At 40.1% G+C, this 25099-nt stretch overlaps 1 long non-coding RNA gene across 2 annotated transcripts in view; it reads left to right on the forward strand.

Moving 5' to 3' along the window:
- The window catches only part of LOC138990713 (uncharacterized), a 99890-nt gene that overhangs the window by 70856 nt on the left and 3935 nt on the right, over positions 1-25099 (forward strand). For both annotated transcript variants that reach the window (XR_011466800.1, XR_011466799.1), the window contains 2 exons: positions 8945-9023; positions 12096-12256. This is a non-coding gene — a long non-coding RNA (uncharacterized lncRNA). The remainder of the gene's footprint in view (positions 1-8944; positions 9024-12095; positions 12257-25099) is intronic.

The raw sequence follows: 25099 nt of genomic DNA on the forward strand, positions 1-25099 counted from the left end.
TTCCCACCAACAGTGTAAGAGAGTTCCCTTTTCTCCACACCCTCTCCAGCATTTATTGCTTGTAGACTTTTGGATGGCAGCCGTTCTGACTGGCGTGAAATGGTACCTGGTAGTGGTTTTGATTTGCATTTCTCTGATAATGAGTGATGTTGAGCATCTTTTCATGTGTTTGTTAGCCATCTGTATGTCTTCTTTGGAGAAATGTCTATTTAGTTCTTTGGCCCATTTTTTGATTGGGTCATTTATTTTTCTGGAGTTGAGCTGTAGGAGTTGCTTGTATATTTTTGAGATTAGTTGTTTGTCCGTTGCTTCATTTGCTATTATTTTCTCCCATTCTGAAGGCTGCCTTTTCACCTTGCTAATAGTTTCCTTTGTTGTGCAGAAACTTTTAAGTTTAATTAGGTCCCATTTGTTTATTTTTGCTTTTATTTCCAATATTCTGGGAGGTGGGTCATAGAGGATCCTGCTGTGATGTATGTCGGAGAGTGTTTTGCCTATGTTCTCCTCTAGGAGTTTTATAGTTTCTGGTCGTACATTTAGATCTTTAATCCATTTTGAGTTTATTTTTGTGTATAGTGTTAGAAAGTGTTCTAGTTTCATTCTTTTACAAGTGGTTGACCAGTTTTCCCAGCACCACTTGTTAACGAGATTGTCTTTAATCCATTGTATATTCTGGCCTCCTTTGTCAAAGATAAGGTGTCCATATGTGCGTGGATTTATCTCTGGGCTTTCTATTTTGTTCCATTGATCAATATTTCTGTCTTTATGCCAGTACCATACTGTCTTGATAACTGTGGCTTTGTAATAGAGCCTGAAGTCAGGCAGGTTGATTCCTCCAGTTCCATTCTTCTTTCTCAAGATCGCTTTGGCTATTCGAGGTTTTTTGTATTTCCATACAAATTGTGAAATTATTTGTTCTAGCTCTGTGAAGAATACCGTTGGTAGCTTGATAGGGATTGCATTGAATCTATAGATTGCTTTGGGTAGTATACTCATTTTCACTATATTGATTCTTCCAATCCATGAACATGGTATATTTCTCCATCTATTAGTGTCCTCTTTGATTTCTTTCACCAGTGTTTTATAGTTTTCTATATATAGGTCTTTAGTTTCTTTAGGTAGATATATTCCTAAGTATTTTATTCTTTTCGTTGCAATGGTGAATGGAATTGTTTCCTTAATTTATCTTTCAGTTTTCTCATTATTAGTGTATAGGAATGCAAGGGATTTCTGTGTGTTGATTTTATATCCTGCAACTTTACTATAATCATTGATTAGTTCTAGTAATTTTCTGGTGGAGTCTTTAGGGTTTTCTATGTAGAGTATCATGTCATCTGCAAACAGTGAGTTTTACTACTTCTTTTCCAATTTGGATTCCTTTTATTTCTTTTTCTGCTCTGATTGCTGTGGCCAAAACTTCCAAAACTATGTTGAATAGTAATGGTGAAAGTGGGCACCCTTGTCCTGTTCCTGACTTTAGAGGAAATGCTTTCAATTTTTCACCATTGAGGATAATGTTTGCTGTGGGTTTGTCATATATAGCTTTTATTATGTTGAGGTATGTTCCTTCTATTCCTGCTTTCTGGAGAGTTCTTATCATAAATGGATGTTGAATTTTGTCAAAGGCTTTCTCTGCATCTATTGAGATAATCATATGGTTTTTGTTTTTCAATTTGTTAATGTGGTGTATAACATTGATTGATTTGTGGATATTGAAGAATCCTTGCATCCCTGGGATAAAGCCCACTTGGTCATGGTGTATGATCTTTTTAATGTGTTGTTGGATTCTGATTGCTAGAATTTTGTTAAGGATTTTTGCATCTATGTTCATCAGTGATATTGGCCTGTAGTTTTCTTTTTTTGTGGCATCTTTGTCAGGTTTTGGTATTAGGGTGATGGTGGCCTCATAGAATGAGTTTGGAAGTTTACCTTCCTCTGCAATTTTCTGGAAGAGTTTGAGTAGGATAGGTGTTAGCTCTTCTCTCAATTTTTGGTAGAATTGAGCTGTGAAGCCATCTGGACCTGGGCTTTTGTTTGCTGGAAGATTTTTGATTACAGTTTCAATTTCCGTGCTTGTGATGGGTCTGTTAAGATTTTCTATTTCTTCCTGGTCGAGTTTTGGAAAGTTGTACTTTTCTAAGAATTTGTCCATTTCTTCCACGTTGTCCATTTTATTGGCATATAATTGTTGATAGTGGTCTCTTATGGTCCTTTGTACTTCTGTGTTGTCTGTTGTGATCTCTCCATTTTCATTTCTAATTTTATTGATTTGATTTTTGTCCCTTTGTTTCTTGATGAGTCTGGCTAATGGTTTGTCAATTTTATTTATCCTTTCAAAGAACCAGCTTTTGGCTTTGTTGATTTTTGCTATGGTCTCTTTTGTTTCTTTTGTATTTATTTCTTCCCTAATTTTTAAGATTTCTTTCCTTCTACTAACCCTGGGGTTCTTCATTTCGTCCTTTTCTAGCTGCTTTAGGTGTAGAGTTAGGTTATTTATTTGACTTTTTTCTTGTTTCTTGAGGTATGCCTGTATGGCTATGAACTTTCCCCTTAGGACTGCTTTTAAAGTGTCCCACAGGTTTTGAGTTGTTGTGTTTTCATTTTCATTAGTTTCTATGCAAATTTTGATTTCTTTTTTGATTTCTTCTGTGATTTGTTGGTTATTCAGCAGGGTGTTGTTCATCCTCCATATGTTGGAATTTTTAATAGTTTTTCTCCTGTAATTGAGATCTAATCTTACTGCATTGTGGTCAGAAAAGATGCTTGGAATGATTTCTATTTTTTTGAATTTACCAAGGCTAGATTTATGGCCCAGGATGTGATCTATCCTGGAGAAGGTTCCATGTGCGCTTGAGAAGAAGGTGAAATTCATTGTTTTGGGATGAAATGTCCTATAGATATCAATTAGGTCTAACTGGTCTATTGTATCATTTAAAGTTTGTGTTTCCTTGTTAATTTTCTGTTTAGTTGATCTATCCATAGGTGTGAGTGGGGTATTAAAGTCTCCCACTGTTATTGTGTTATTCTTAATTTCTCCTTTCATACTTTTAGTCTGTGGGTTATAACCCATTACTATACTTGTATTTATGTTGTTGCTCAAACTGTCCCAGATTTAGTCAGTGGGAGCTTATTCAATTTAGTCCATGTGTCTTTCTCAACGTGTTCACATCATTTGTTGAACATTTCCTTCCTAATTTTTGGTTCCATAAATATTCCAGGCTCATCTTACACATATAATTTTTAATGCTTCTGTCCTCCAATTTCCTATATCTTTAAGGATCTCTATTTCCTTTTATCCAACAATGATATTTATAAACCAAAGGATGGGCACTACTTATAGTTATTGCTACTGATATGTTACTGCTTCTAGGATTTCTCAGCAAAGATAGCTATGAAATGATTTATTTACTAATGAAAAATATACATACATATTCATTTCTGTATCTATTTACGCACACACATATTACAACTATGAGTTCATGCTAATAGTCCTAATCCCAGTCCCACATCAGTGGATTTATTGTCACTTTCTTTCCTTATTTACAGCTCCTTTCTCTGACTGGGAGAAACTTGGCCCACATTTTTCACCACAGATTTACTTACTATAATCCAAGTATACACGTAAACTAGTTTCCGAATTTCTAACTCACAGTCTTGCACCAAAAACAAATTTGCTAATCTTAAAGAAAAAAATACTCCATGATGTGTGTTACAGATGGTAAGGCAGACTTTGTTCAGGACCATCATGGTAGGTGGAGGGACCACTGTAGTGGGATTTTACAGTGGAGTCATGAGATTGGGCTCAGCTCTGTATACAACCTGGACCAATGGGGATTTATAGCCAGAGACTAAGGCAGTGGGTGAGAAAACATTACGGGGAGAAAAAGGGGATCTGGCTAAAATGACCTAAGAGGATTCTTGCTATAACATACTCTACAGAAAACAGTTTAGACAGCTCTTTTTCACTTAAAAATCAGATCATTAAAGTCATTCCATACCAATTTGGGGAAGTTGTCCCCCCCACCCCCACACACCTCTCTTTTTAACGGCTATCTACCATTCAGTGTATGGATGGAGTATAGTTTATTCAGTAACTCTTCAATTTATGGACATTTAGGTTGTTTCCAGTATTTTGCATATGCAAGCAATGCTGAAGAAATGTTCACATTTACTTTCATATTTTTGAAGGTGTAGCTGCTGGATTAGAAGTGAAATTGCTGAGTCAAAAGGTCGGTGTGTATGAAATTTTGCTAACTATCTCCAAATTCCCTTCCACATGGAGCACACCAATTTTCATTTCCACCAGCAATGTATGAAAGAAACTATCTCCTTTGGGGATTTATTTAATGGTCAGAGACTGGGCCACATAAACTTCTGGGATGCAGAGATTTTAAAATTCAATTTAATATTTGTTGAAATACTTTCTTGCTATGCTCCTCTGTATGTGTAAGCCAGCAGTGTATTAACTGTGACTTTGGGCAAGGTACTTAAACAATAAAACTAGGCTTTATTGTTTATAAATATGTACAATAATAAAACTTGCTTTTAAAAGCTTTTTTTTTTTTTTCATTTTTTTTTTTTCACGGCAGTTAATTTGTTGCTTTGAATATAGTACCTTTTTTTTTTTTTTTTTTTACTTTCTTTTTTTTTTAATTTAATTTTATTTTTAAACTTTACAAATTGTATTAGTTTTGCCAAATATCAAAATGAATCCACCACAGATATACATGTGTTCGCCATCCTGAACCCTCCTCTCTCCTCCTTACCCATACCATCCCTCTGGGTCGTCCCAGTGCACTAGCCTTTTTTAAGATAGTAAATGAGATTATGTATGTAGGGAGTGTATTACGGTGCCTGTCAATAAATGAGAATTTGGGATGAGTGAAGTGCTTCATAAATACATAGGGAAATAAAGTATTTAATTTTCTCCTGGCATCTTTGCACAGCACAAATGCCTCAATAAGGTGGCTCTCTTTCACAGTAGTTCATCTGTGTCTGTGCTGGGAGGTATTAGGACCCGTCCTTTGCTTTAATTGTTGGGCCCTCAACAGTAGCACAGTGTCATGTTCAAATATTTACTCAAGAATGTGGTACATCTTGATTTGGCTACATGTCCAAAATATCTACCAAACCCACCATCTCTTCTCTATCCCTAAAGACACTGCCCTAATCCAGGGCTCCATCTGTGACCTGGTCTCATGTCTTCTAACAGCTCTCCCTGACTCTGGAGTCGCTCCTCCACCTCCTTCTCTACACGGTTCTGGAGGATTCCACTTAATCTCTTGTGTAATTTCCGTGGTTAAAAGCCTTTCTTTGACTCCACATGATTTAGGGTTTTAAATCCCATAGGTATATTTGCCTTTTCCTTGATAATCTTTGGGCTTTCCCACCAGTCAGCTTTTGGGCATGTTATTCCATTGGCCTGGAATTCCCTGCCTGATCTTTCAGCCTGGTGAAATCCTTGTGAAATTTTAGTTTTGAGCTGTCCGTGACTGCTTGCTACTGCCAATGGCACTTTGAATGAAATCTCCACCCTAGCTCTTAACAGCTGTTCTGGCCCCCTGCTTAGACCTTAAGTACAAAATCTAGGTTCTGCTTATCCTTGTTACATGTACTAGGTTATATTGCCTTAGTCTTACTTGTTCTCTAACAGTCTCCTCAGTCAGACTTCCAGCTGCTTGAGAGCAACAGTGATGGTTTAATCACCTTACCATCTGTAAGACCTCACACAGAACCTGGTCCAGAGTGAGGGGTCAATAATGCATGCTGCTGAGTGTGTTTGCTGTGGGCCGTGGAGTCAGGGAAGAGAGACTCCCGTTTTCAAAAGCAGAAGTCTGTTCTCCACACTGATGGGACAGGCATGACGTGCTCCCTCCTGTTTTCTTTCTTTCCTCCTATGGGAGGCCAAGGGTCCCAAGACCAGGCTGCTTGTACTGAAAACTGCTCTGCCTCTTTTATGCACTGCCTTAGAGAGAGCTTATCCCTGCCTCTTTAACATGAAGTGTTGAAGTTATTTTAATCTTGTTAATCGTAATTTATTTTGGGTAGTCAGCCAAACACTGATACATGTGTCTTAAACCAGTGGTTCTCTTTTTTTTTTTCTCCTAATGCCTTGTCCTAGAGTACACTTGAGAATTTGTCAGACTAGCATGTGGAGGAATGCAAAAGGGTTCAGAAGTCTCTAGAGGTCAGCAACAGAGCCCCTCTCTTCCTCTTAGCCAAATGAACTCACTCTGTAGGAGTAAAATACTCAGAACTGCATTAGTGAGAGCCTAACCCTCACCATACACAGGAATATGGTTTTATTTTAAAGACCATTTTAGGCATCACAGTGCATGTATTAGGAATTGCAAAGATAAGTGCTTTGGAAAATATGTTATCTGAGGAGGGTGATATTTAATGTTCTTTAGCAAAGGTAAGACTTGTGGCAACATGGTTTCTATCTTCTAGTATTTGTCTTAGGAAATTGGTATCAAACATGCCCTGTGTGTTTTTAGGAGATGAAATTTGGTCCTATGGATGAGTGAAAAAAGCAGGAAGATTTTGGCTGCAACCAAGAGGTGGTGTGTGTACCCCGTGCTAGGCCACAGTGGGTGTGTGTGCTGTCACTTCAGTTGTGTCTGAGTCTGTGCAATCCTGTAGACTGCAGCCTTCCTAGCTCCTCTGTCCATGGGATTCTCCAGGCAAGAACGCTAGAGGGGGTTGCCATGCCCTACTCTAGGGTCTCTTCCTGACTGAAAGATCAAATCCGTGTCTTCTGTGTCTCGTGTGTTGGCAGGCGGGTTCTTTACTACCAGCACCACTTAGGTAGCCCAGGCTACAGTGGGTAGGAGGTATAATTTTGTTATCACTACATCTCTGTCCGTTGAAAGTTAATATTCACAGAGAAAGGCACCAAGACCCAGAAAGTATCCTGCCTGAGGTTGCTCTGCTCACTGGGCAGGAGGGACGGGTGCCCAGGCCTGAGGTCTTTCCCCTGCACCTCTCTGTCTGCTGTGGAGCTGAGCTCTTCACTAACCCCTTGGGTCATTTCTGTGTCTCCCATTACTGTCTGGCACAGGGTCCAAGGCTGCACCAAGTGACCTTTAAGACCCCTTCCAAACATCAGACCCTACTTTTAATTCAAACCAAGGAGAAAATGAACTGGTCTTAGTTAGCTTCACTCTGCTTTTAGTCTCTTCCCTGCCCTGAACCAATCGACTCATCTGTTCTTCCTAGAGTTGCCAAAGAACCGTCTGGAAAGCACATTTCTCAGTTTGTATCCCGTACTGCTCCAAAATCTTGAGCAGTTCCCATCTGCGTAGGGGATAAATAAAATAATATGGAATAAATTAAGAAAAAAACAAAATAGGTACATTTCTCTTTTCTAAGCCTGTTTGCTTTTATCTTCAGTCCCATTAGGCCCCTTTGCAGAGCCTGCCCTCCTGGGAAAGCATTTTTCTTAAATTCCAATGCTCTCTACTTTCTGGAACCTGGCTCTTGTCTCCTGCTGAAATGTGTTCCTCCCTGAAAACTCTCCTTGAATGCTATTCATCCTTGAAGGGTGTCTAACTCCAGTGCATGTGCCCAACCGCTAGTGATGCCCAACCACTAGTGATGCCCAACTGCCCGCCCGTGATCCTTAAGGGTGTCTAAGGTCAGCGCATTGGCCAAACTGCAAGTGACGTTTGAGGCTGTGTGTAACGTCAGCGCATGCGCCCCCCCCCCCCCCCCCCCCCCCCCCCCCCCCCCCCCCCCCCCCCACCCCCGCCGTCATTCCCCAGGGCCAAGACTCCTGAAGGGTGTCTAACGGCAGCGCATGCGCCCAACAGCCAGTGATTCCCAAAGGCAAAGACTCCTGAAGGGTGTCTAACGTCAGCGCATGCGCCCAACCCCCCGTGAGTCCCAAAGGCAAAGACAGGGTGTCTAATGTCAGCGCATGTGCCCAACAGCCAGTGATGCCCAACGGCCAGGAATCCTGAAGGCTGTCTAACGTCAGCGCATGCGCCCAACCGCAAGTGCTGTCTGAGGAGGTATCTAACGTCAGCGCATGTGTCCCGCAGCAAGTGATGTTTGAAGGGTGTCTAACGTTACTCATTGGAAAAGACTGATGCTGGGAGGGATTGGGGGCAGTAGGAGAAGGGGACGACAGAGGATGAGATGGCTGGAATGCGGACGACAGAGGGTGAGGTGGCTGGATGGCATCACCAACTCGGTGGATGTGAGTTTGAGTGAACTCCGGGTGTTGGTGATGGACAGGGAGGCCTGGCGTGCTGTAATTCATGGGGTCGCAAAGAGTCGACACGACTGAGCGACTGAACTGAACTGAACTGAACTAACGTTAGTTAGCACATGCAGCCAGGCACAAGTGGAATCTGATGTTTGAAAGTGTGGAAGAATTATCTGTCTCAGACATGCATGCACCCTGTTGTTCGTGGTTTTGGATTGTATGTGCTCTCATCTTGTCTCTTCACTAAACTGTGAGTTTCCTGAGAGCAGGGTATAGATCAGAGTCTTCCTGTCCGTCCGTCCCTCCCTCCTTGTGAATGTCTAAAGTGAAAATGAAGTCACTGAGTCGTGTCTGACTCTTTGTGACCGCATGGTCTGTAGCCTGCCAAACCCCTCCATCCATGGGGTTTTCCAGGCAAGAATACTGGAGTGGGTCACCATTTCCTTCTCCAGGGCAGCTTCCCGACCCAGGGACTGAACCCTGGTCTCCTGCACCACAGGCAGACTCTTTACTGAGCCACCAGGGAATGTCTAGTGCAGTAACAAATCCACACTAGATAATCAGTGTTAACAGATCTATGGAGCCGGTAACAGACAAAAGTCATCAGGTTAGCTCCCAGAGCAAACTGTTCAATATCATGTTCTAGTGCCTGAAGAATTTAGCGTTACTGACTGGAGAGGGAGAGGACGGGGAGGAATATATTTTAGCTATTAATTCTTGGCTTGGTATTTTTAGTATTTTGAAGGATGAAAAGGAAGAAAAAAAGTAAAAGCTCTGTTGACAGTTAAAAGCAGACATCTGTTCTCTTTACCAAGTAAGTGCTCAGTCTTTTCAGGAGAAACTTAATTCATCTTTACATTTTAAAAAATATCCCTATAATTGTTTTTCCTTTTTTATTTTTTTTTTTTTTGTTTGGTTCTTTTATTTATTTATTTGTTTTTTACTTTACAATATTGTATTAGTTTTGCCATACATCAACATGCATCTGCCACGGGTGTACATGTGTTCCCCATCCTAAACCCCCCTCCCACCTCCCTCCCCAATCCATCCCTCTGGGTCATCCCAGTGCACCAGCCCCAAGCCTCCTGCATCCTGCATCTAACCTGGACTGGCAATTCGTTTCTTATATGATATTATACATGTTTCAATGCCATTCTCCCAAATCATCCCCCATTCCTCTCCCACAGAGTCCAAAACACTGTTCTATACATCCTTTATAAATTTTCCATTTTCATAAGAAAATTCAGTTTCAGAGAGGCTCTTGAGTTTGCCCGAGTAAGTGGCAGAGGTGTCTAGACCCTAAGGTTTAGCTTCTGCTTGTCTTCCACTCTGCCTCCTCCTGGAGCCTGAGAGCACTTGTGAAAACAAGGCAGCCAGGGGGATGGTCAGCAGCTTCAGGAGATGCTTGAGCTCAGGTCGTGTTGCTTAGAGTTTGAAAAATACAAAAGTTAATAGTGCAACTACTGTTGAAAGTTAGCAGATTTAACTCTTTTCCATTTGTTCCTCTTTTAAGAGAATGAGAGAGAAAGAGCTCAGGAGTCACCTTCTTGTCTTTAATTTTTCACCCTTTAACCAACCATTGGGCTTCCCAGGTGGCCCAGGAGCCTGGTGAGCTATGGTCCATGGGGTCAAAAGAGTCAGACACAGGTGAAGCAACTTAGCACAGCACACAACCAGCTATTAACCCATCTTTAGAAAAATGAGTGATAAAAAACCAGTGTCTCCACAGTGTAGTAAAATAAGCTATGTAGGTTTTTTTTTTTTTTTTTTTTTAAATGAAAATAGCAGGGAATCATGCTATAATCTAAGATTGTCTTTTTAGCATGAGTTTGTTTGGCCTGAGCAACCACACCAGTGCTCTGAAGAGACTTGTCCTGATTTCTGGAGTATTAATCAGTGAGGACACGAGCCTGATCTGGGAGTCAGGCCCCGGGTCTGACTCTACCACTGTTTTGGTGGGCAAGATTGAGTCAGAAATATCATCTCTTCAGTTCTCAGTTTTTTCATTAATCAAAGGGATGCAGTGAATCAGAACAGAGATTGTCAGCCTCAGCAGGGTTGATACCTTGAGAAATTCTTTGTTATGGAGGCTGTCCTGTGTATCCTAGGCTTTCCCAGCATCCCTGACCTCTACCGGGCAGACCGCAGTGCCTCTCTTCTCCACCCCCTCCTCACGAGGTGTGATGACAAAACCTTCTCCAGACACTGTCCAGTGTCCCTTGGGGGACAAAAACATCTTCATCTGCACCACGGGCTAGAAGCAGACTTTACGTCCTCTGGGTATTTATTGAGAATACCTGACAGGAGAGGCTCTGAGCTGTGTGCTGGGGCTATGACAATGAAGAGAGTAAATGTCCTTCTGTCTTCATGGAGCTTTGGTCTGGTGGGGAAGGGAAGTCTCCAGGCTGTGGGGAGACACTGGAACGGGTGTTATGCTCAGGTCCTGGCAGGAGTCAGGGTCCTCTGGACCTATTACTCTGAGGACATGTAAACCTTGGAAGGACCCAATCACTTCTCAGTACAATGTGTTATCTTGACCTCTTGGCCCCTCAGATAAGTGGGGAAATGAGCACTTCCACTTGGGGATAGCTTCTGCAGCACAGGCTCATAAGGAGGTGGAGAAATGAAGAGTTGAGTATAAAATGGGCCCCAGAGCAGAATAAAATAATTCTTCGTGCTTACAGACCATATACCTCTGGGGTAACGATTCGGGCCCGTTTATTTTCCTGTTGGTTACCATATGCATGGATAGAATGCTGCAGGGTGAGCCAGACATGGTGCCTGGAGTTACCTTTCTTAGCACTTGATTTTCTTTTGCAGTTCCACTTTCTATTTGAATAAAATCAGAATAAGCACAGCACATGCAGTGCTATTAGCACTCAATATTTCACATTTCTCTGAGGTGTTTCTATTTTCATGGGATTATGAGGACATTCTAAACCCAGTTTGAGAGGGGTCCAAAAATGAAGAAAGTGGTTCCTGCTTTAAAGGAATGCATTGATAAGGTGTAAAGTTGTAGGCACTATACCTGAGAGGGTCCAGGTCACAGGGGTGGACTGTTTGGGTCCATAGTGCTCTCCCAGCTACTTTTTAGCTGTGCAACTTCAAGAAAGTCACTTGATCTCCCTGTACTTTTTTTTTCCACTGGTAAAATCATAATCCTGATAGTATTTACCTCACCAGCTTCTTGTGAGGATTAAAGGAGTTTGAACAGAAACTGGCACATGGAAATCACTTATTAAGTTTTGAAATAGTATCTGGGAATCACTGGGTCACTTGGATAAGGTCCTAACTTATCCAAGTCACGAGCATAATTGTGCCAAGCACTATGTTTAATGGACCTGGTGTTCTTGCCTGGGAAATCCCATGGACAGAGGAGCCTGGTGGACTACATAGTCCATGTGGTCACAAAAGAGTCAGACACAGCAACTAAACAACAGCAGGATTTCACCTGCAAATCTTTTTATTTATACAAGTGATGATCACATGCTACTTGCTCACCCTTGCGAGTAGATCTCCTCCCCTGCTCTTCAAAATCTCAACTTTATAGAGAAGTTTGAACAATTCAAAGGGTCTCAACATCACCCCAATCTCTCAAAACTACCTCCTTGAAAATGGCTCCCTTCCACAGGGAAGGACCTGTGGGCGTACATTTTAAAGCTAGAGGAGGGTGAGGAGCCTCATTGTCTGGACCAGCTCCAGGGTCAACCTGTGGTCACACCCTCTGGATGTTCAGGAGATATTGATGGTCTGTGTGGGAACTATAGCATTTCCGCTGGGGTTTCGCTGTGTCCTTTGGCCAGGCCATGGGCTGTTGCCTCGGTGACTTGGATTGAGACAACAGCCCCTGTCACAAATCGCTCTTTACTGTCTGATTTTCCACTAGGACCCTCAGAGACCTGTCAGACTGGACAAAGGCCTCTGGAGCCCTTCCCAAGAACCTTCTTGCTTGGAAGATTAGCAGTTTCTTCTCAAGCATCGCTCTCAACTTGCTAAACACCTTGAAACAGTTCCAGCAAGACGTGTCTCCCTCAGATCCCAGGGCAGGTAAGCGCTTTGCGTGTCCAGCGCTTCTGCTCGTAGCCATGTGGTCCTGACCGTCTGGCACATACTTTGTATATTACTTATATATGTGTGCAATTTTAAGTGTGTATGTGTGCTGTGCTTAGTTGCTCAGTCATGTCTGACTCTCTGCGACCCCTTGTACTGTAGACTGCCAGGCTCATCTGTTCGTGGGGGTTCTCCAGGCCAGAATACTGGAGTGGGTTGCCATGCCTTCCTCCAGGGGGATCTCCCCTACCCAGGGATTGAACTCAGGTCTCCCACATTGCAGGTGGATTCTTCACCATCTGAGCTCCAGGGAGTGAGTATATGTGTATGTGCGTATCTATGTTTATATGTCTGTGGTTAAAAAAGTGTTGTTTCTAGAATTTACCATGACTACTGCTGTGTGCGTATCCCCAGAAGTCATAGGTTGAAATCTTAACTGCATATTAAATATATTTATAAAATGCATGTATTATAGTGAAGGGCAGGAAATCTGGTGTGCTACAGTCCATGGGGTCACAGTGAGTCCAACAGGACTTAGTGACTGGCCAACAACAATGCATATGTATGTGTGAGTGTGTGTGTCTTTGCATGTATATGTTTATATATCTGTGGTTAAAACCCACTCTAGCATTCTTGCCTGGAGAAGTCCATGGACAGAGGACCCTGGCAGGCGATAGTCCATGGGGTCTCAGAGAGTGGGACACGACTGAGAGACTAACATTTTACTTTTCATTGTTTAATTTTAGATGAAAATGGAGAGTTTCTATCTTTGGCATATGACTAATGACTATCTTTATGCTTCTAAGGAATGATTAATTTTTCAGTTCACAGAAAAATAAGCGTGGGGGAGAGGAAGATTCATGGAGGAGAGATATAAGAATGAAACGAGAGATGGAGTTTAAAAGTGTGCCTGTGTGTTAATATATTTGAGTTTGATAATAAGGATAGTGAAGAATAGAAAGAGAAAAGCTGTGAGTGCTTGAGTGCCCTTAATGGGAAGAATAGAGGTCTGAGGCAAAAATAGGACTCATGCTACTCTCTGATGACCATGCAGTGGCACTGTTGACATGAGCCAGCTTCGTGCTGTCACTTCCGAATTATGGTGTGTGCATTCTAGGGAAGTGCAAGACTGTCCCTTAAGATGCCTGAAGAAAATATTTTGTTGTTGTTGTTTAGTCGCTAAGTTGTGTCTGACTCTTTGGCAACCCCATGGAATGTAGCCTGCCGAGCTCCTCCGTCCATGGGATTTCCCAGTGCTATTTCCTTCTCCTGGGGATCTTGCCTGCCCAGGGGTCGAACTAGCATCTCTTGCATCAGCAGGTGGATACTGTACACTGAGTCACCAGATATTAGAACTCCAAACTCTATTAAGATTTTATCTTGAGAAAAGAGAAATACACTAAACTTTGCTAGTAGTGAATATGTGATTGATACTGCTTCCATCACTCATCACTCAAGTAGAGCATTCTGCATCACATGGTCTGCAAGAGGAATGGGAGCTCTGTAACTTAGAGTTGGTGGCACCTCCCTCATTCTGAACTTCCAGTGACGTATTGTAGTTTGCATGTTCTTGGTGAAATGGATTTATACACTATTACTGAGTATGATAAATTAACACTCTTAAAATGTATAAGTGACTTAAAATATTTTCTGGAAAGAAACTGCTGGTCAAGATGGTCCTAATAATTCAAGTCAATAATAAGAACAATGGAAAAATGGAAAAATAGCATGCTCCATCCTGGTTTGAACTTTTTCTCAGATATATCATGAGCTAAAAACAATGGCTATTGGTGATATGTTATCTAGCAGCATTTTTTTTTGAGAAAATATACATACTTAATCAATCTTTTTGAAATGAAAGTGATATTTTTGGTAATAAATGAGGAAATAATGGCCTTTGAAGAAAACTCATGGTTTGGAGAAAGAATTTTGAAAGTGCATGTTTAAAGATATTTTCATCACTATGTGATTTTTGTTCCTGAGATTAAGACTGATGTATTTTACCTGTACAACTCTTATATGTCAATATTAAAAATACTTTGAAAGTGAATTTTCTAATTTGTTAAAAAACGGTCCAAATGAAGCCTTTAGGTAGGTTTTAAGATCATCTGTAAAAATATAACTATTACATACCTTCCTTTAATTTGTTAAGGAAAGAGATTAACGTTATAGAAGATGGAAATTTATTGATCAAACATAAGACTTGTATATGAATATGCTTTTCCATAAGCACCTGTATTACTTTGTGAAGTATATTTTTCAACTAGGCAACCACTACAATGAAAAACCAAAGTAAGTTTAGAACCAGGCCATCAAATCACTGTGTCACAAAATGTCATATCCAGGCTTTAAAAAGCAGTGGCACATGTTCAGTCATACTTCGTTGCTAAAATCAGGGTTCCCTGGCAGCTCAGCTGGTAAAGAATCTGCCTGCAATGCAGGAGACCCCAGTTCAGTTCCTTGGTCAGGAACATCCCCTGGAGAAGGGATAGGCTACCCACTCCAGTAGCTTCCTGGTGGCTCAGACTGTAAAGAATCTGCCTGCAGTGTGGGAGACCTGGGTTCGATTCCTGGGTTGGGAAGATCCCCCGGAGAAAGGCATGGCAGCCCACTGCAGTATTACTTAGAACCAGGCTATCAAATAGCTATATGACAAAATGTTATATCCAGACATAAAAAGCAGTGGTACTTGTTCAATCATACTTCCTTGCTAAAATTAGTGATATTAGTAATACTTTAGGGTAAGGCAGAAAAGTGTATATAATTAATCAGTACACTAAAATAAAATTTAACTCATTTCTTATTTACAGTTTATTTTTGTATATTTTCTTATGCACAATCATATTATTTTATGCATTTTATTGTTTATGCATTTTGTTTATGTACCAGGTACTGTTACAAATGCTCTACTTCTATTAGTTACTTTAACTCTCACAACACCTCATATAAATACTATTGTCCCTATTTAAAAATGAGGAAGCTGAAGCACAGATAGGATAAGAAGCTGCCAGGAGCAATTAGCTAATATGTGGCAGACTGAAGATATATTAGTATAATAATGCACGTATGTAACTTATACATAAACTATTACAGTTTAAAATCAACAAACAGACCGATAGACATACAGGATTGCAATTTAGAGACTATTTGTCTAATGCTAATAGGCATAGTGATGACTGAACGGTGTGCTCACAGGCAATTCAGTCCAACATTCAGTATAGTATATTAGCATGTATAAAACACATGGGTGGTCTTATTTAATTCCCATAATAAGCTTCCAGAGGTAGTTGTGTTGAACTCAAGAGCACAAGCATATAAAATAATGTTTAATGGAGTCTGATGGACCTGGGTGTGAAGTTGAGCATTGCCACTTCACCGTATCTGTGACTGAAGGTCTTTCCTATCTTCTGTGGATTTCATTTTGTTAATTTCCAAAGTAGGCAAGCCAATATATATCCTTGTGGGTTACTGTAGGACTAAATGACACATTATAATTTAACATAGGGTCGTGGTCAAGAATGTAGATTGAGGAACTAGACTGCCAGGTTTGAATTCTAGCTCTGCCCATTATTACTGGCAACTTTCTCTGTTAAGTGGTATGTTTTCTCTCGACCTTAATTTCCTCACCTGGAAAAATGGGCTAATAATCCTGCCTACCTTACAGAAATATATGTGGACTCATTCATGCAATGTGTTTAGGATCTAGCACATAAGAAAAACTCAAAAAATGATGGCTATTATTAGTAAATAGAAAGTGCTTAAAACAGTGGGCATTCAATAAATAACAACTGTTTGTTGTGGTTATATGCACTGAGCACATTCAGTTAGGTTCAGTCCAGTCACTCAGTCGTGTCCGACACTTTGCGACCGCATGAACTGCGGCACGCCAGGCCTCCCTGTCCATCACCAACTCCCAGAGCCTCCCCAAACTCATGAGTCGGTGATGCCATCCAACTGTCTCACCTCTGTCATCCCCTTCTCCCCATGCCCTCAATCTTTCCCAGCATCAGGGTCTTTTCAAATGAGTCAGCTCTTTGCATCAGGAGGCCAAAGTATTGGAGTTTCAGCTTCAGCATCAGTCCTTCCAATGAACACCCAGGACTGATCTCCTTTAGGATGGACTGGTTAGATCTTCTTCAGTCCAAGGGTCTCTAAAGAGTCTTCTCCAACAGCACAGTTCAAATGCATCAATTCTTTAGCGCTCAGCTTTCTTTAAGTCCAACTCTCACATCCATACATGACCACTGGAAAAGCCATAGGCTTGACTAGACAGACCTTTGTTGGCAAAGTGATGTCTCTGCTTTTAATATGCTGTCTAAGTTGGTCATAACTTTCCAAGGAGTAAGCGTCTTTTAATTTCATGGCTGCAATCCCCATCTGCAGTGATTTTGGAGCCCCCCAAAATAAAGTCAGCCACTGTTTCCATGGTTTCCCCATCTTTTTGCCATGAAGTGATGGGACTGAATGCCATGATCTTAGTTCTCTAAATGTTAAACTTTTATTTTTATTTTTTTAAATTTTATTTTATTTTTAAACTTTACAATATTGTACTGCTTCTGCCATATATCGAAATGAATCCGCCACAGGCATACACGTGTTCCCCATCCTGAACCCTCCTCCCTCCTCCCTCCCCAAACCATCCCTCTGGGTCGTCCCAGTGCACCAGCCCCAAGCATCCAGTATCGTGCATCGAACCTGGACTGCCGACTTGTTTCATATATGATATTATACGTATTTCAATGCCATTCTCCCAAATCATCTCACCCTCTCCCTCTCCCACAGAGTCCAAAAGACTGTTCTATATGTCAGTATCTCTTTTGCTGTCTCGTACACAGGGTTATTGTTACCATCTTTCTAAATTCCATATATGCGTTAGTATACTGTATTGGTGTTTTTCTTTCTCGCTGGCTTCACTCTGTATAAAAGGCTCCAGTTTCATCCATCTCATTAGAACTGATTCAAATGTATTCTTTTTAATGGCTGAGTAATACTCCATTGTGTATATGTACCACAGCTTGCTTATCCATTCATCTGCTGATGGACATCTAGGTTGCCTCCGTGTCCTGGCTATTATAAACAGTGCTGCGATGAACATTGGGGTACATGTGTCTCTTTCCCTTCTGGTTTCCTCAGTGTGTATGCCCAGCAGTGGGATTGCTGGATCATAAGGCAGTTCTATTTCCAGTTTTTTAAGGAATCTCCACACTGGTCTCCATAGTGGCTGTACTAGTTTGCATTCCCACCAACAGTGTAAGAGAGTTCCCTTTTCTCCACACCCTCTCCAGCATTTATTGCTTGTAGACTTTTGGATGGCAGCCGTTCTGACTGGCGTGAAATGGTACCTGATAGTGGTTTTGATTTGCATTTCTCTGATAATGAGTGATGTTGAGCATCTTTTCATGTGTTTGTTAGCCATCTGCATGTCTTCTTTGGAGAAATGTCTATTTAGTTCTTTGGCCCATTTTTTGATTGGGTCATTTATTTTTCTGGAGTTGAGCTGTAGGAGTTGCTTGTATATTTTTGAGATTAGTTGTTTGTCAGTTGCTTCATTTGCTATTATTTTCTCCCATTCTGAAGGCTGTCTTTTCACTTTGCTTATAGTTTCCTTTGTTGTGCAGAAGCTTTTAAGGTTAATTAGGTCCCATTTGTTTATTTTTGCTTTTATTTCCAATATTCTGGGAGGTGGGTCATAGAGGATCCTGCTGTGATGTATGTCGGAGAGTGTTTTGCCTATGTTCTCCTCTAGGAGTTTTATAGTTTCTGGTCTTACGTTTAGATCTTTAATCCATTTTGAGTTTATTTTTGTGTATGGTGTTAGAAAGTGTTCTAGTTTCATTCTTTTACAAGTGGTTGACCAGTTTTCCCAGCACCACTTGTTAACGAGATTGTCTTTAATCCATTGTATATTCTGGCCTCCTTTGTGAAAGATAAGGTGTGCATATGTGCGTGGATTTATCTCTGGGCTTTCTATTTTGTTCCATTGATCTATATTTCTGTCTTTGTGCCAGTACCATACTGTCTTGATGACTGGCTTTGTAGTAGAGCCTGGAGTCAGGCAGGTTGATTCCTCCAGTTCCATTCTTCTTTCTCAAGATCGCTTTGGCTATTCGAGGTTTTTTGTATTTCCATACAAATTGTGAAATTATTTGTTCTAGCTCTGTGAAGAATACCGTTGGTAGCTTGATAGGGATTGCATTGAATCTATAGATTGCTTTGGGTAGTATACTCATTTTCACTATATCGATTCTTCCAATCCATGAACATGGTGTATTTCTCCATCTATTAGTGTCCTCTTTGATTTCTTTCACCAGTGTTTTATAGTTTTCTATATATAGGTCTTTAGTTTCTTTAGGTAGGTATATTCCTAAGTATTTTATTCTTTCAGTTGCAATGGTGAATGGAATTGTTTCCTTAATTTCTCTTTCAGTTTTCTCATTATTAGTGTATAGGAGTGCAAGGGATTTCTGTGTGTTGATGTTATATCCTGCAACTTTACTATAATCATTGATTAGTTCTAGTAATTTTCTGATGGAGTCTTTAGGGTTTTCTATGTAGAGTATCATGTCATCTGCAAACAGTGAGAGTTTTACCTCTTCTTTTCCAGTTTGGATTCCTTTTATTTCTTTTTCTGCTCTGATTGCTGTGGCCAAAACTTCCAAAACCATGTTGAATAGTAATGGTGAAAGTGGGCACCCTTGTCTTGTTCCTGACTTTAGAGGAAATGCTTTCAATTTTTCACCATTGAGGATAATGTTTGCTGTGGGTTTGTCATATATAGCTTTATTATGTTGAGGTATGTTCCTTCTGTTCCTGCTTTCTGGAGAGTTTTCTTTTTTATCATAAATGGATGTTGAATTTTGTCAAAGGCTTTCTCTGCATCTATTGAGATAATCCTATGGTTTTTATTTTTCAATTTGTTAATGTGGTGTATAACATTGATTGATTTGCGGATATTGAAGAATCCTTGCATCCCTGGGATAAAGCCCACTTGGTCATGGTGTATGATCTTTTTAATGTGTTGTTGGATTCTGATTGCTAGAATTTTGTTAAGGATTTTTTTGCGTCTATGTTCATCAGTGATATTGGCCTGTAGTTTTCTTTTTTTGTGGCATCTTTGTCAGGTTTTGGTATTAGGGTGATGGTGGCCTCATAGAATGAGTTTGGAAGTTTACCTTCCTCTGCAACTTTCTGGAAGAGTTTGAGTAGGATAGGTGTTAGCTCTTCTCTCAATTTTTGGTAGAATTGAGCTGTGAAGCCATCTGGACCTGGGCTTTTGTTTGCTGGAAGATTTTTGATTACAGTTTCAATTTCTGTGCTTGTGATGGGTCTGTTAAGATTTTCTATTTCTTCCTGGTCCAGTTTTGGAAAGTTGTACTTTTCTAAGAATTTGTCCATTTCTTCCACGTTGTCCATTTTATTGGCATATAATTGCTGATAGTAGTCTCTTACGATCCTTTGTACTTCTGTGTTGTCTGTTGTGATCTCTCCATTTTCATTTCTAATTTTATTGATTTGATTTTCGTCCCTTTTTTTTTTTTTTTTTTCCCCTTTGTTTCTTGATGAGTCTGGCTAATGGTTTGTCAATTTTATTTATCCTTTCAAAGAACCAGCTCTTGTCTTTGTTGATTTTTGCTATGGTCTCTTTTGTTTCTTATGCATTTATTTCTGCCCTAATTTTTAAGATTTCTTTCCTTCTGCTAACCCTGGGGTTCTTCATTTCGTCCTTTTCTAGCTGCTTTAGGTGTAGAGTTAGGTTATTTATTTGACTTTTTTCTTGTTTCTTGAGGTATGCCTGTATTGCTATGAACTTTCCCCTGAGGATTGCTTTTACAGTGTCCCACAGGTTTTGCATTGTTGTGTTTTCATTTTCATTCGTTTCTATGCAAATTTGATTTCTTTTTTGATTTCTTCTGTGATTTGTTGGTTATTCAGCAGCGTGTTGTTCAGCCTCCATATGTTGGAATTTTTAATAGTTTTTCTCCTGTTATTGGGATCTAATCTTACTGCATTGTGGTCAGAAAAGATGCTTGGAATGATTTCAGTTTTTTTTTGAATTTACCAAGGCTAGATTTATGACCCAGGATGTGTTCTGTCCTGGAGAAGGTTCCATGTGTGCTTGAGAAAAAGGTGAAATTCATTGTTTTGGGATGAAATGTCCTATAGATATCAATTAGGTCTAATTGGTCTATTGTATTGTTTAAAGTTTGTGTTTCCTTGTTAATTTTCTGTTTAGTTGATCTATCCATAGGTATGAGTGGGGTATTAAAGTCTCCCACTGTTATTGTGTTATTGTTAATTTCTCCTTTCATACTTGTTAGCATTTGCCTTACATATTGTGGTGCTCCCATGTTGGGTGCATATATATTTATAATTGTTATGTCTTCTTCTTGGATTGATCCTTTGATCGTTATGTAGTGACCGTCTTTGTCTCTCTTCACAGCCTTTGTTTTAAAGTCTATTTTGTCTGATGTGAGTATTGCTACTCCTGCTTTCTTTTGGTCCCTGTTTGCATGGAAAATCTTTTTCCAGCCCTTGACTTTCAGTCTGTATGTGTCCCCTGTTTTGAGGTGTATCTCTTGTAGACAGCATATGTAGGGGTCTTGTTTTTGTATCCATTCAGCCAGTCTTTGTCTTTGGGTTGGGGCATTCAACCCATTTATGTTTAAGGTAATTATTGATAAGTATGATCCCACTGTCTTTTACTTTATTGTTTTGGGTTCGAATTTATACACCGTTTTTGTGTTTCCTGTCTAGAGAATATCCTTTAGTATTTGTTGGAGAGCTGGTTTGGTGGTGCTGAATTCTCTCAGCTTTTGCTTGTCTGAGAAGCTTTTGATTTCTCCTTCATAGTTGAATGAGATCCTTGCTGGGTACAATAATCTGGGCTGTAGGTTATTTTCTTTCATCGCTTTAAGTATGTCTTGCCATTCCCTCCTGGCTTGGAGAGTTTCTATTGAAAGATCAGCTGTTATCCTTCTGGGAATTCCCTTGTGTGTTATTTGTTGTTTTTCCCTTGCTGCTTTTAATATTTGTTCTTTGTGTTTGATCTTTGTTAATCTGATTAATATGTATCTTGGGGTATTTCGCCTTGGGTTTATCCTGTTTGGGACTCTCTGGGTTTCTTGGACTTGAGTGATTATTTCTTTCCCCATTTTAGGGAAGTTTTCAACTGTTATCTCCTCAAGTATTTTCTCATGGTCTTTCTTTTTGTCTTCTTCTTCTGTGACCCCCATGATTCGAATGTTGTAGCGTTTAATATTGTCCTGGAGGTCTCTGAGATTGTCCTCATTTCTTTTAATTCATTTTTCTTTTTTCCTCTCTGATTCATTTATTTCTACCATTCTATCTTCTAATTCACAAATCCTATCTTCTGCTTCTGTTATTCTACTATTTGTTGCCTCCAGAGTGTTTTTGATTTCATTTATTGCATTATTCATTATATATTGACTCTCTTTTATTTCTTCTAGGTCCTTGTTAAACCTTTCTTGCATCTTCTCAATCCTTGTCTCCAGGCTATTAATCTGTGATTCCATTTTGATTTTAAGATTTTGGATCAATTTCACTATCATTATTCAGAATTCTTTATCAGGTAGATTCCCTATCTCTTCCTCTTTTGTTTGGTTTGGTGGGCATTTATCCTGTTCCTTTACCTGCTAGGTATTCCTCTATCTCTTCATCTTGTTTAAATTGCTGAGTTTGGGGTGTCCTTTCTGTATTCTGGCAGTTTGTGGAGTTCTCTTTATTGTGGCGTTTCCTCACTGTGTGTGGGTTTGTACAGGTGGCTTGTCAAGGTTTCTTGGTTAGGGAAGCTTGTGTTGGTGTTCTGGTGGGTGGAGCTGTATTTCTTCTCTGTGGAGTGCAATGAAGTGTCCAGTAATGAGTTATGAGATGTCTATGGTTTTGGGGTGACTTTGGGCAGCCTGTATCTTGGAGCTCAGGGCTGTGTTCCTGTGTTGCTGGAGAATTTGCTTGGTATGTCTTGCCCTGGAACTTGTTGGCTCTTGTGTGGTGCTTGGTTTCAGTGTAGGTATGGAGGCGTTTGATGAGCTTCTGTCAATTAATGTTCCCTGGAGTCAGGAGTTCCCTGGAGTTAGGGGTTGGACTTAAGCCTCCTGCTTAAGTAAGTTATCGGTCTTATTTTTACAGTAGTTTCAAAACTTCTGCTTCTATACAGCACCACTGATAAAACATCTACGTTAAAGATGAAAAGTTTCTCCACCATGAGGGTCACCCAGCGTTCACAGCGTTACATGGAGAAGAGAAGAGGGAGGAGGGAGTTAGAGGTGACCTGAATGAGATGAGGTGGAATCAATAGAGGAGAGAGCAGGCTAGCCAGTAATCACTTCCTTATGTGCACTCCACAACTGTACCGCTCAGGATGTTCACGGAATTATACAGAGAAGAGAAGAAGGAGGAAGGCGACAGAGGTGGTCAGGAGGATAAAAGGGGGAATGAAAAGGAGGGAGACAGATCCAGCCAGTAATCAGTTCCCTAAGTGTTCTCCACTGTCTGGAACACACAGAAATTCACAGAGTTGCATAGAGTCGAGAGGGGTTAGGGAGGAGACACAGGTGACCTGGTGGAGAAAAAGGAGAGTCCAAAGAGGGAGAGAGCAGTCAAGCCAGTAATCTCGCTCTCTACTGAAAAATGGGTACTGAAGATTGGGTTCTTAAAGGTGCAAAATTGGTAACAAATATATAAAAGCAAAAATTAAAAATCTAGAGTAGAGTTTGGAATTTCAAAAATACAATGTTAAAGAAAAGAAGAAGGAAAAAGAGAAAAAACAGAAAACAAACCAAGTCGCAAAAATTATAAAGAAAATATAGGTACACTATTGATAACAAATACCACAAAGCAAAAGTTAAAAATCTAGAGTAGAGTCTGGAATTTCAAAAATACAATGTTAAAGAGAAGAAGAAAAAAAACAAGGTCACAAAAATTATAAAAAATATATATATGAAGTTTGCTTTAAAAAAAATAAGAGTCTTTTTTTTGTTGTTGTTGCAAAGTAATAGTAGGTTATAAAAGTGAAAATTAAAGAAATAATAGAGGACTTAAATTTTTTTAAAAAAATTAATAAAAAAATAAAGAATGATCATAAAAATAGTAAAAATATATCTAGAACTTTCTCTGGTTTTGTTTTGGGTACTGTGTGCCATGATCTTCATTTTCTGAATGTTGAGCTTTAAGCCAACTTTTCACTCTCCTCTTTCACTTTCATCAAGAGGCTTTTTAGTTCTTCACTTCTGCCATAAGGGTGGTGTCATCTGCATATCTGAGGTTATTGATATTTCTCCTGGCAATCTTGATTCCAGCTTGTGCTTTTTCCAGCCCAGTGTTTCTCATGATGTACACTGCATATAAGTTAAATAAGCAGGGTGACAATATACAGACTTGACGTACTCGTTTTCCTATTTGGAACCAATCTGTTGTTCCATGTCCAGTTCTAACTGTTGCTTCCTGACCTGCATACAGGTTTCTCAAGCGGCAGGTTAGGGGGTCTGGTATTTCCCATCCCTTTCAGAATTTTCCACAGTTTATTGTGATCCACACAGTCAAAAGCTTTGGCATGGTCAATAAAGCAGAAACAGATGTTTTTCTGGAACTCTCTTGCTTTTTCGATGATCCAGCAGATGTTGGCAATTTGATCTCTGTTTCCTCTGCCTTTAGTGGCTGTAGATAATTTGTAAACAAATAAACATGGTTGTGTTCCAATAAAACTTTATATGTAAGAACAGTTGGTGAGTCAGATTTGACCCATGAATCATACTTGCTGTTCCTTGGCCTATTTCCAGTGGTAGACTTTGTGCTTTTTAGATCAATTTATACTTGAATCATCGTTGATACCTTGGAATAAGACTGGTAAACATTTAGAACAGTATTCGTCAAAATGGCAGTTCACTGAAGACTTGAGAACTGTGTTAAGAGTGTAGATTCCTGAGTCCTGCTCCTAAAGATTCGAATACAGAATGTCTGGGAAAGAGCCTCAGCTTCTGTACTTCTGGCCCCTGGCTCTATATACATACAACAGAGTTTGAAAACCGTTAAGTGTATGGCTTCAGTAGATAACTTTGCAAAGACATAATGTGAAATAAATCTCTGTGTAATTTGTTTCACCCACAATCCTAACTCCACGCCAGAACCTCTGGTTTAATGAACAGACTATCCATTCCATCTCCAAACCTCGTGTCATTGTACCTTTTCCTATTTTATTTAGAGGCAGACACATTTAAATGAAAATAATCACCATCAGAATACTATGTGCCATAAGCTGATGTCAGGATATTTATTCAGCAGAATGCAATTACCAGTAAAATTTTATGTTCCAAATGGCGTGACTATAATCCAGTGTAGGCTTTTTAACCCCTGGTGATTTTTGTTTCATTTGATTTGTGATGAGTGGCAACCAGCATGGTTGCTGGGGGCTGGCAAAGCAAGAATAAAGGGGAAATAGCCCCATGGCCCCTACAGGCAGCTTTCAACTGCAGTATGCCACTAAATCTCCATCACCACCGGGTGGCTCTACATGATTCCGTTGTTAATTGAATTTTTCCCCAAGTAGAATGAGGGCTTGTTTTGCATCAACACAGTTCCATTGTCTGATGATTGTTGTTGGTAATGTCAACTGAACTTAAGATATTTCAGCATCCACATGCACAGGCATCATTGCTGTGATTTGGAGTAAGAGTGGGGAAGTGCACAGGAGGACAGCACACAGGAGACGTGGTACTGTGCTCACTACGCTGTGTGGACGAGATGGTTGGGAAGGTCTCTGCACAGACACGATGGTATCCCCTTCCCGGTGCGTCGCATCCAGAGGTGCATGAGGTTGTTGTTTAG

This window comes from Bos mutus, chromosome 14 (genome assembly GCF_027580195.1).
Source record: "Bos mutus isolate GX-2022 chromosome 14, NWIPB_WYAK_1.1, whole genome shotgun sequence".
Classification (NCBI taxonomy): Eukaryota; Metazoa; Chordata; class Mammalia; order Artiodactyla; family Bovidae; genus Bos; species Bos mutus.